Source organism: Marmota marmota, unplaced genomic scaffold, assembly GCF_001458135.2.
Source record: "Marmota marmota marmota unplaced genomic scaffold, marMar, whole genome shotgun sequence".
Taxonomy (NCBI): Eukaryota; Metazoa; Chordata; class Mammalia; order Rodentia; family Sciuridae; genus Marmota; species Marmota marmota.
Genome location: NW_025999949.1, coordinates 29,820,597 through 29,832,186, shown reverse-complemented (window position 1 = coordinate 29,832,186; position 11,590 = coordinate 29,820,597). Strand labels below are relative to the sequence as shown.

The following is an 11,590-nucleotide window of genomic DNA, read 5'->3' as shown; positions in this document are numbered from 1 at the left end:
TTAAAATAATAAAAATCCAGCTTTTCTTAGGTCTTTGAATTCAACTTGCAAATCCATTTCAACATAGACTATGTTTTGACCGTGACTTTCCAGGGGTCTCTTAATGTTGCAATAACCCTCAGTAGCTTTAAACAAGGAATCCTGATGATGGATGGTTAAGGCCAATGTGCTCCTGTGACATGACAGGAGAAAGCACTCAGGGCACAGGGCAGCAGGAGGCACACCCAGAAGGCTCTCAGGTTCTCTTCCACAGTTGAGTGGGGATGCTTTGCAATATTTTCTTTAAAGTCTCTTCATGAAAACTTCGATCTAAACTAAGTGACTACCCAATCCCGTTTTTAAATGCCATTGAAGACGAATCTACCATCCGCACATCACAGACCTCGTTTATTACCCAGCACGTAGTGGCAGACAGGAGGCCTCACCACAGTACCACCCCTGCGAACTCCTCCTCTCCAGCCTCCATGCTAGACTTTCCCACGGTGGGCAGGGAGTTAGAGCCAGAGTCAACAAGTTGTGTCTGACCTCACAAGAAAGTCTCCTCTGAGAGTTAGGGTGCACACTCAGGGCCTCAGGTGCAAGGACGAGCCACTTCCCGATCAGGGTCTGTTCTCCATTACTATGGCAACCAGAAACTACAGCTCCCCATTTTACAGATGGGACTGGTTTTCATAGCCTTGGCTTTGGTCTAAGCATAGGGGCCTAACCCCCTTTACCCTGCAGTATAATAGCTTATGGGTCCCAAATAAATAGTCCCCTTGGCATCTGTGTCCCCAGGATAAAGAGTGCATCTACCATCATCCCTCAAATCTAGGTAATTAAGAGAATCCCAGGGAATGAGATGTAAGCAGAAGTGCTGTATGAATTCTGTAGGAAATATCCTTGAAGGTAAAGGATCTGCTCTTCTCTCTTTCTGGATGCTTGGAACAAAGGTTTGATGGCAGGAACTGGAAAAACCAACTTAGACTATGAGGTAAACTTGGGAATAGATGGCGGTTCTTATTACTCCCTGTGTGGAGGATAGAAGAATGGATAGAAGATGGATAGATAGAAGAAGATGGATAGAAGAAGATGGGTCCCCCCCCCTAACACCGAAGAATGCCACACCAGCCTTGCTTTGAGGATGTGAAGGAGAAATTAATTTCTACATGATGAAGCCACAGTTTTGAATCTTTATTTCCAAGGAAACCTACTCCTGACTGCTCCTGACACCACCACCACCACCGACATGAGTGAATCCCGAACCTTCCACCCCTCCACACAGAGGGCTTCACAGCCAACCTTCGCTGGTCCATGGATCCAGCCTTCTCCCAGATCTGGCTCAAAGTCACATTCGTAAGACACCCCAATGACTTAGGTGGTTTTACCTAACTGACATTCAAAATAAGTGGCCATGTTATTATGAGTTAGATATTATATTATTCTGAGTTAGACACCAAGTTATTATGGTTTAGGTATCAGGAGTCCCCCAAAAGCTCATGTGTGAGACAATGCAAGGGTTTCCAGAGGTGGATGGATTGGACTATGAGAAGTATAATCTTGTCGGGGGATTAGTCCACTGATGGATTATTTGGGTGGTAGCCCTGGGCAGGTGGGGTGTGGCTGGAGAAAGCAGGTCCCTGAGAGCATGCTGTTGGGACACTTTTTGTCCCTGGTGCCTTGATCCCTCTCTCTGCTTCCTGACTGCCACGTCCTGAGCTGCGTTCCTCGGCCACACCCTTCCACCATGATGCCTGCCTCACCTCTGCCCAGAGCCATGGTGTCAGGTGACCAGAGACTGGACCTCTGAAACCAGGAGTCATGATAAATTTTCCTCCTTTATGTTGCTCTTGAAGGATCTTCTGGTCCCAGCGATGCCAAGTGACTGAGACAGGTGGATGCCTCGACCAGGGGCCAGAGCTCCATGGGACTTCGTGTCAGGTTCAGCTGTCAGTCAGTACCAGGGTGTGTGGTCAATTCCCATGGACACAGCCACAGCGGCTCACTGAGCTCTGCACACACCACTTTATCCAGCTGCAGCAGTAGCACTGGAGAGTGACCTCTGCCATTGTCCCCTTTCATTCTGGAGGCTCCAGAGCTGAGGCTGGGTGCCACGGCCTCTCCTCAGACCAGGGAGCTGCAGAGGCCCTTGCTTACCTGTGCACTGTGGGTTATTTAACAATCAAGGAAAAACAGAAAAAGAGCTGCAGCTCAATGATAGGAGAGTTAACCCATCAGAATAGCCAGGAGTGGAGGCAAATGCCCGCAGCCCCAAGATCCACTCAGAGCCGAGGTCTGAGGGCAGCCGGGCAACTTGGCACAGCCCTGTCTCAAAATTACAAGAAGGGCTGGGGGTGCAGCTCAGCATGTGTGAAGCCCTGGGTTCACTTCCCCAGCACCAGAGAGAGGGGGAGAGGGACAGAAGGGGAGGGGGGGGAGGTGAAGAGGGAGAGAAGGGGAGAGGGGAGAGGGGGAGAGAGAGAGGGGGAGAGAGGGACAGAGGGACAGAGAGAGAGAGGGACAGAGGAGGAGAGGGAGGGAGGGGGAGACGGGGAGAGGGAGAGAGGGGGAGAGAGGGAAATATTGAGAGGGAGAGGGGGGAAAGAGGAGGAGAGATGGGGAGAGAGAGGGAGAGAAAGGGAGAGAGGGAGGGGGGAGGGAGGGAGAGAGGGAGAAAAAAAATATTTCAGGATCCTCTTTATTTTTTCAACAACATACATGGCTACCATCTTCATTCTTTAAAAACAAGGAAGCCTAACAGTCCAAATTTGGATATGTATGCTTGGTATCCACTGGAAAAAATAACTTTCTCCCTTTTGCACAAAGCAAGAAAAAATGAGGAGGGGGAGAACTCAATGCTCAGAGGCCAGCCTGGCGGCACACACTGGAGAAAACCACCCCTGGGCTCCCGACCCGGGGAGGCAGGCACAGACGGGCAGGGCCCTGACATTGGGCAGCTCCCAAACTATGGAATTTTCCATTCTCATTTATAAAACATTTGCAGATATATTGACAAGTACAATACGCATAGGAAAGATACTTAAATTAGTAATGGGCATCATTTATTGAGTGCTTGCTAAGTATCTGGCACTGAGCTAGCAATTCTTTTCCATATAATTGTTTTCCTTAAGACGACTTCAAGGTATGGGCACCATGATACCCATTTTGCAGATGAAAACTCATCAACTCAGATGCACAAGCCCAAAGCACCTGAGCCACAGCCGGGCCCACCCTCCAGGGCCAGCCTCCGCCTGTGGCTTCCTGCTTCAGATGGCTTGCTGTCTTCTCCTGACCTCTCACTCAGTCCCCCAGGCTAAGGTCCTTGTTTTCAGGTGTCTCCAAACCATGACACAGGATGTTTTTGATCCCTAAAGAGCCTCGCAATTTCAAGAATGAGGGTACTAACCACGCAATCTCAAATTTAAATTCAGTCATGCCTTCGGCCTGTTTTGACTTTATTCAGAGGGAAAGTCACAGAACGTCATAGGATGAAAGGTTCTGGTGCAGAGACCCTCAGGGATCACCTACCTCGGTGACTTGGTTCCCAGGAAGAGTGTGCCCTGATGTGGAGTGAGGGGGGCGCACAGTGGCATGGGTGCACCCCCCTTTCCTTCTTATTGCATGTCATGGCACCCTGTGCTTTCCCTTTCATAATGACCTTACTGAGCTCCTGACGCCGCAGCTCCTCCCCAGCTGCTAGGACGCCAGCTCTCTGCAGGCAGACACAGTGTCCACCTTGAATACTGTCTTCCACCTGATGTCCAGCCCCAGGCTTGGCCTAAAGCACCCAATGACTATCCACTATATCCACTGATGCAGAAGGGTGTCCCATGTGGCACCCTCAGGCCCCACAGAACATAGTTTGAAATCCTGCTCTAACTTGATTTACTAATTATACAAACAACACTGACATGTCTCGCCGTGGCCCAGCCCCTGAAGCCATATTACAGCTGAAACTAGTTTTACAAAGACAGATTCCTGTCCCCCTACACTGCCAGGTCCACTGGAAAGAATCCCTGGGAGGAAGCCCATGGGTTTGTACTTAGAATGAATCTCCTGAGGTCATTCTCGTGCACATTAAAGTTTGAGAAGCAGGACTCTGAGGGTTCCTTGTCCAATGCCAGGGGGTAGCTGGGGGCTCAGTCAACCGAGATCCTTCTATTCAGACCAGATCAAAGAGTGGCTGCTCTAGGCAGGGGTGGAGATCACCTGTAGAAGCCCCTTCCCGAGTGAATGATTCATCCTCTAAGCCTTTACTGAGGACAGGCATTTGCCACACTGTCCCAGGCTATCCCATCCACAGCCTCCCACCTCTACCTTTTGGCTGTGAATCTAGTCTGCCTCCCAAGTCCTGAAAACCCAGTGGCCTGTGGCCAAAACATAGCAACAGACATTGTCAATCCTCCTGTAAGAGGGTTACTTACTGGTTGGCCCTTAGCACCTGCAGATTCTGTATCTGCAGATTCAACCAAACACAGATCAAAAATATTCAGAAAACAATTGCATCTATACTGTTCACACTGTAAATGATCCATTCCCTAAACAATCCAGTCTAACAACTATTCACGTAGCATTTACATTGTCTTAGGTATTCTAAGTAAGCTAGATACAATACAAACAGGATATATATATAAATTTTACGTCAATACTATGTCATTTGAGCACTGGCAGATTTTAGTGTCCAAAGGAGTTTCCTGGAATCAATTCCTGTGGATACCAAGGGACGACTAGCTGATGAGTTAGGTCATAAAAGGCATGCGGTTGCTACCAGCTCAGTTGGGCCACTCCTTCTCAGAGTCCAGCCTTCATGCTGCAAGACACCCAGGCCACATGGAGAGGCCGTAGGATGCTCTGGTCAATGTATCTGTGCTCAGCCTTCAGTCCAGCCCACCGTGGCCTCAGCCTTCACACAGTGAAGATCCCTCAGCCCTGAGTTGCCCTCGACTTCAAGTCTACCCAGACATGATGGGACACAGATCAGCATGCTACTGAGCTCTGTCCAAATCCCTGACCCATGGAGCAGATGGTCATAAGGAAGAGCTGTCTTTTCTTTTGCCTCTAATTTTGGGGAGGTTTTTATGCAAGATTGGTAATCAGAATGAGTTGCAAATGAGTGTTCCATAAAAAACTGAAATGTGACATATAAAAATAGTACCCCTCTCTCTCTCCTCCTTCCCAGGAGACTTCCACCATTCCCCCGGAGTCACGGTTTTACTTGGGTTGCAGTAACAGAAAACCTGCGTGCACTAGGTATGCGGTTAAACACTGCTGCACAGTTCCTTTCACAAAACAGGAGAGTCCCCAAAGATGCCACTGGTGTTGGTCCCACTGCCGGAAGCGCCTTCAGGGTCAAGGTCTTTCTGCCTCTCACCCTAATCACTCGCACTTTGGGTGGCCATTAAAAATCTGCTCTCTCTAGATAAAACATGTGTTTAAAGGAAAGCCAACATGATTACACTGCAAGAAAGAGGCAGGAGACGGTTGTTGGGGACTGCGCCACTAGCCTCGCCTCCGCCTGCCATGCTGGGAACAGAAGTGTGAGCATTTGCCTGTCTCACTGCCCGACCTGCCCTGTCTTCTGCTTCATGCTCCCAAGTTGCAGCTACCTCCTTCCAGCTTCCCTCCAGAACAATTCCTAAGGTCAGACCCTGGCGCCTTGGATGCCCAAGATCATCTGGCACTACCAACGCCACCATAGAGAACTGTCCAGTGTTTCCAGCTGTTTCCAGAGCCCTGCCTGCTCCCTGGCTTCCAGAGCCGTGCAGTTAGGGTGCTGCAGACATTCCGCTCACACGTCTCGCTCACGTTCACAGGTCCTGAGTCTGACCCTGGAAGGAGCCCTTACAGTGGCTTCAGTATACCCTCCACCATATCACAGCACTGCCCAGTGAGATAGAGTGGCCATCCCCTGACAAACTCTGGGCTCTCTGAGGATGGGCACTGTCATGGTCACCTCCACATTCCCACACTTAGGACAACCTCTGGCAAAGTGGTGCTCCCAAAATTTTTGTTGAACGAAGGAAGGATTGTACTTCTTCTCCAAGGTCCTTCCATCTAAGTGGAAATAGAACTTAATAATCAAACAGCTACTAAATACACAGTAATACCCGATTGGGAGACGGAAGGGTTCATGAGCAGAGGAGACAGGATGGACAGGGGACAATGGCAAAGCCTCCACACAGGGACAACCCCTGCACTCTGCCTTGAAAAGAGGGAAGTGCATCAGACAGGGTTCGGGTGGTGAGGGTCCTGCCAGGGAACGGGTGGTCCACATGTGAAACCCACTGGTGGGTATCTGGGAGCGCTCCTCTGGCCGACGTGAGTGGAACCTGGGTTAACGGGCCTGGCGGGACACTTCACCCAAACGTCCATTTCTATTGGTCTCCTGGGTAGGCCAAGTCCAAGCCGAAGTCATTCTCTGGCCTCAGGAACTGCTGCCGGAAAGAAGAGCCTACGTCATGGGTCGTCTGAAAGGAAAACCTGGACCCACTGGCACAGGAAAAGGGGCAAGAGCCTCTCCTGAGAGCAGGAGGAAGAAAGGAGAAACAACACGTTCCAGATGGTGCGATCAGCTGGTGCTCAAGAGAGGAAGCCACTGCTCAAGGCCAGGACCTTAAAGAAGGCAGAGCAGGGGGAGGTCTGGTGTCCCTGATGTAGAGAGTTGAAGGAGCAAGGGGCAGGAAATCCAAGGAGTGCCCAGGATTGCCATTAGCTCAGAAACTCGAAGGAGGCATGGGACGGGTTCTCTCTAAGAACCCAAAGGAACCCACCCTGCCTACACCTTCATATCAAACTTCTGGCCTCTTACAGAGGGACCAATTTCCTCCACTTCTGGCTACCAGGTCTGTGGTAAGTTGTCACGGCAGCTTAGGAAACCCCCTCCAGCTAGGAAGGCTGGACCCTATGGTGAGGACGCTCAGGAGCCACGGCCCTATACATCTGCCACCCAAGGCAGTGGGCATCCCTGTAGGAGTAGAGAGGACAATAAGAAGCAGGTTCCATCACGCTGGGCCCTGCACTAGGTCTCGGGACTTCTGTGTGCCCTGGGGGGCTGGGGAGACCCCATCATGGCTGATAAGGAAATCTTCAGCACCCCAGCAAGATGGAGATATGTTTTCAGGAATATACAACACAGAATTTAACCAGTGCTTTTGGGCTGAGTCAGGCCTGTTAATACAGGGTTTGTAAAAAGTATTGGAAGAAAACAAGTGAGAAACACACTGGGGCCACTTTAAGAAGGATCTGAACTGCCGACCTCAGGAAAGTCAGATTCTCTTGGCTAGGCAATGGGGAGCCACTGCAGTTTTAAGGGTTTTGAACTTGGGAGTGACCTGAGGGAAAGAAGGGCGTCTTCAGGAAAATAAATGAGTGGCAGCAGGTAGCAGGACCACGACCCAAAATAGTTTAAAACAAGGTCTTTCATTGACTTATATGACAGGGAGTCTGGAGGGAGGCTCAGGTGTGGTGTGGCCAGGTTTCTGGATCTACTTTGGTATCAGTCAGCTTTGTGCTATTACAACAGAATCCCGACACGGGCTGCTTACAAAGTGAAAAGGTTCATTTAGCTCCACAGGCAGCTCCACTGGCTTAGTCTCTGGGGAAGGTGGCAGATGGCAAAGCATCATGTCAGGGCCTACATAGGAGCAGTCACATCTCCAACCAGAGCACACACAGAAGGTCAGAACCCAGTTCAAGGACACACCCCCAATGACCTGAGGACTTGGCACAAAGCCCCACCTCTTGAAGTCCACAGTACCTCTCAGTACTTCTACCTCATGGCTAAACCTATAATATAGGGATCCTTGGGGGACACGATTAAACCACCAAACCACAGCAACCTGTCTTCAACTTGACTTCCTCCAGGCACATAAGATATCACTCGGAGAAACTATGCCACAAACATTTTATTGCTCATGTCAAATTGGAAATGAGCTTTCTAGGGCTTAGTGTTTTTTTGTTTGATTGTTTGTTTTGTTTTGTTATCTTCTGGTGGTGCTGAGGTTTGAACCCAGGACCTTGATCATGCTAAGCAGGTGCTCTACCATGAGCTACACCCCCCACCCCCTAACCAGGACTTACTCTTAACATTTTTCCTGAAAGACTCAGGCATATTTGTCTCCATATCTTGGTGGTCCAAATATGGATTCAGTCTCATTCCTGAGCCCATTTCGGACAAAGAGATTACGGTGATCATGACTGAAACTTATCAGCTGGTTTAGTGGGAACTTGGGTCTGTGCGAACGGTGTCAAGTTTACAGTTCTGCTGAATAGTTCTGCTAACCCTAAGCCCCCCCGGATTCTCAGTGCTAGAGGCTAGAGGGGGCTTAAGTGCCATGTGTCCTGCATTCCCCACAGTGCCACATCTTCTGCAGGGCTCTCTGACTTCACCAGTGGGGTGGACACATGCTGCCTGGGCAGCCTATTCAGGTCAGGTTGGGTGGGTGACCCATGACCCTGGGGATGAGGCCTGTCAATCAGATTCCTCTCCTGGGAAAACTAAAATGTGAAGTGGATCAAGAGGGGAAAATGAAGTCAAGACTGTTTCTACAATTGCCATGACCCGGGGCCACCAACATGCAGAAAATTGTAGGGGAGATCCTGGATTCAACAGAGGAAGCCTGGGGGTAGGGAGAAGAGAGGAGGGGCCTGCACACATGTGCACACACACACACGCATGCACACACACACAGGCATGTAGACGGGCAGTTTCTCCTCCCAGCTTCCTCTGTGGGCATAGGATCAACTTCTTTTTGCTAAGGAAACATAGAGGTCTGTATAGTCCCAGGACCTAAGTACAGCCTGGTTCAAAACACAGAACTCCATGTGCCTGGCACCTCTGAGCTCATCTCTCACAAGCTAGGTGGCCCTTTCCTTTTCTGCACAATCACCCCAATGGGCTCAGAACCCATTAGGATCTTTCCACTCTGACGTGCCAAGGAAGGGGGTAGGGAAGGGAAGCAATCAATTTCTTTAACCATTGTTACTGAGAGCTGTGCTGCTGCTCTGAACAAGTGGGAGGTAGCAGTGAGCACTAAATCAATGTCAAGTGCCAGGAGACCCACTATGCAGGTGCTCCCCCCAGGGACTCCTACCAGTTGTTTTCTGGCAGCGCCTGTGGGGAGATCCACTGGGGGTGACAAGGAGGAATGCATGCACAGGCCTCTGGCACCCAGCCCTGTTTCCCTAGCTCCTGGAAATCGTCCAGGGCATCAAAAGAGCTACTTGCATGGAATTTCACAACTCACACACACACAAAAAAAAAGACCAGGAGAGGGTCCTGCTACCTGGGAAGAAAAGTGTTCCAACAGAAAGGAAGCAGGGTGGGTGGAGAGAAAGGCCATGCCTGGGCTAACCCACCAGACTGGACACAGAGGCTGCTGGTGTGCAGCCTTTCATACAGATAAGGTGATAGTGCACGTGCTTAACCACTGTGTCACTTTAATCACAAACTTCCATATCACTGTGGAGATATCCAGGGACCCACCAAGAATCCGGGGCAAAACCTGAGTTAGTTTTGGTTCTAGGCTGCAAAGTGGAGCAACGGAATGAATGGCCTGAGCTATTTATTTGCCTAATCTGAACTTCTGACTATAAACTCTACCAGAATAGAGTAATATAGTCTCATATCAGTACAGCATTTTCTCATTTTTCAAAGTGCTTCCCCATGCACTATTTTATTTGATCCTCACAATAAACAACACTTCTTTTATTAATTCATCCTGTAACTCTTTACTGAGTATCTACCACGTGATCAGCAGAGACAGGGACTGCAGTCAGCAGGGGGCAAAACACAGCGTGTTCCCTATGCACAGCAAGCTGTCAAATCCAGAGGCGCACAGCCAGCAGAGAGAACCATGCAGATCTGCCAGCTCAGCTTTCCCTGTGAGGACAGCAGAGCAGCCGACCACCGGCAGAGTCACAAGGATGATGCTATGAGTCACACCTCTGGGTGCTGAGAATCTGAGTGGTCCAGATTGAAGTCACTCAGCTGGAAAGGATGGCAGCTGGTGATACTGGAACTCTCTGCTTCCCCCTCTCCTTCCAACACAAGCATTCTGGGGAGTGCCAACTGTGGCAAAGTCTGACCCCAGGAGACACTTCCAGACAGGACAAAGTGCCTACCCACTCCCTAGCATCAAAACCAAAAGCAATGGGGCCAGGCCAAGGGCTCACAGCAGTTCATGAAGCACCAAACCTTTTCTGTCAAACTCCTGGTCAGGCAGGGCAGGCCCATGGGGCTCACAGGGTCCTTGAAGGCGGCCAACAGATCCATGCGCCTTTTGAATGCTTAGTTGTTTTGTTTTGGCCTTTTTCTCTTTCTGACATCTCTTCCCTAGGTAGTGGCTAATTTTCTCATTCTCTCTCCTCCTCTCCTTTTGATCAGTTTCTCTTCTACTTCAGTCTTCTTTAAATATCTCTCTTCTCTCCCATGCCCCTGAAGTTTTCAGCACACCTCCACCTCATCACCTAGGGCAGGCCACCTGCCAGAAAGGTGCGCTGCCTCCAGGCCAAATCCACCTGAGCGCTCAGTAGGTGCTAAGTACGCTTCCAAGGGATCAACTATATGTGAGCGAATCATCATCGCCACAGCCCCACCAGACAGACACTGTTATTAGGCCCCTTTTCACAAAAAAGGAAAACAAGGCACAAAGCTCAGGATGCGGAGGGACCCAGGAACTAGCTCAAGATCACCCCTCCACGGAGCACAGCGCAGGGTTTGCAGATGGGCTGAAACCATGCGACGCAGCAGCCCTCAGGTGGCTGAAGGAATGGCAAGGCAGTTCTCTCTCACCTTTCACTACAAAAGGCTGGCCTCCTCCTGGAGCAACGGGAGCTGGAAGAATAAACTGACCTACAGGCACGCTTTGCCTCTTCCTCTTAACATTCCACCAGAAGTTGCAAAAGAGAGGGTCCCAACCAGTGAGGAATAAATAAGGCAGAAACAACAGATTTTTGGAAATCCCTCTTAAATCTTGTGTACAGCATTTAGCCTCCAAGATCAGCTCTCTGCCATTCATCAAAATAAGTCTCCGTCGCCTCATTTCCCTATAGGAGGGAGGGCATAACTTCAAACCTCATCCCCAAACCCCAAAGCACACGACCCAGGCTGCCTCGGTGCCGACTCCCGCACTGGCTCCCACTACCCAACCTTCCCGGGCTCTGGACCGCGAGCGGCAGCCTCTGCATCAGGGAGGAAAATCCGCGGCAAGAGGAGAGAAGGGCGGGGGCCAGATCTCGGTACCAGCTACGCGGCTCCGAAGCCGGGATGCGCCGGCCGGGGCTCCGGCCTCACTAGTCCCCACGCCCTCACCGCGCTCCTCCCTCTTCCTTCTCTCTAAATCCCACCTCGAGTCCCGCGCCTTTAGAGGCAGTCGGCTGGCTGCCCGGTCGCCAGCAGGGGAATCGGCCCCTGTCGCCACCGTGCACCCGACTCGGGCTCTTCTGGGCACCGCCAAGTCCGCTCGGTGTGCGCCCATCGCCTCCTCCCCGGGCTGACCCCAGGGCCCCTGGGCCGCCGCGGCGCTCTTCCCTAGCCTCTCCCGCTTTCGGCGGTGATCCGACCCGGGGAGTCGCGAAGCTTTCCAGCACAGCCGCTCTTTGGGCGGTGATT

General features: G+C 50.9%; 1 long non-coding RNA gene across 1 annotated transcript; it reads right to left on the bottom strand.

The window, feature by feature from the left end:
• Positions 1–3,019: 3,019 nt before the first annotated feature.
• LOC125616556 lies at positions 3,020–11,584 on the bottom strand. The gene is made up of 2 exons (XR_007347256.1): positions 11,326–11,584; positions 3,020–6,413 (listed from the first exon to the last, which is right to left on the bottom strand). It is a non-coding gene; the product is annotated as an uncharacterized LOC125616556 (long non-coding RNA).
• Between the last annotated feature and the right edge of the window lie 6 nt (positions 11,585–11,590).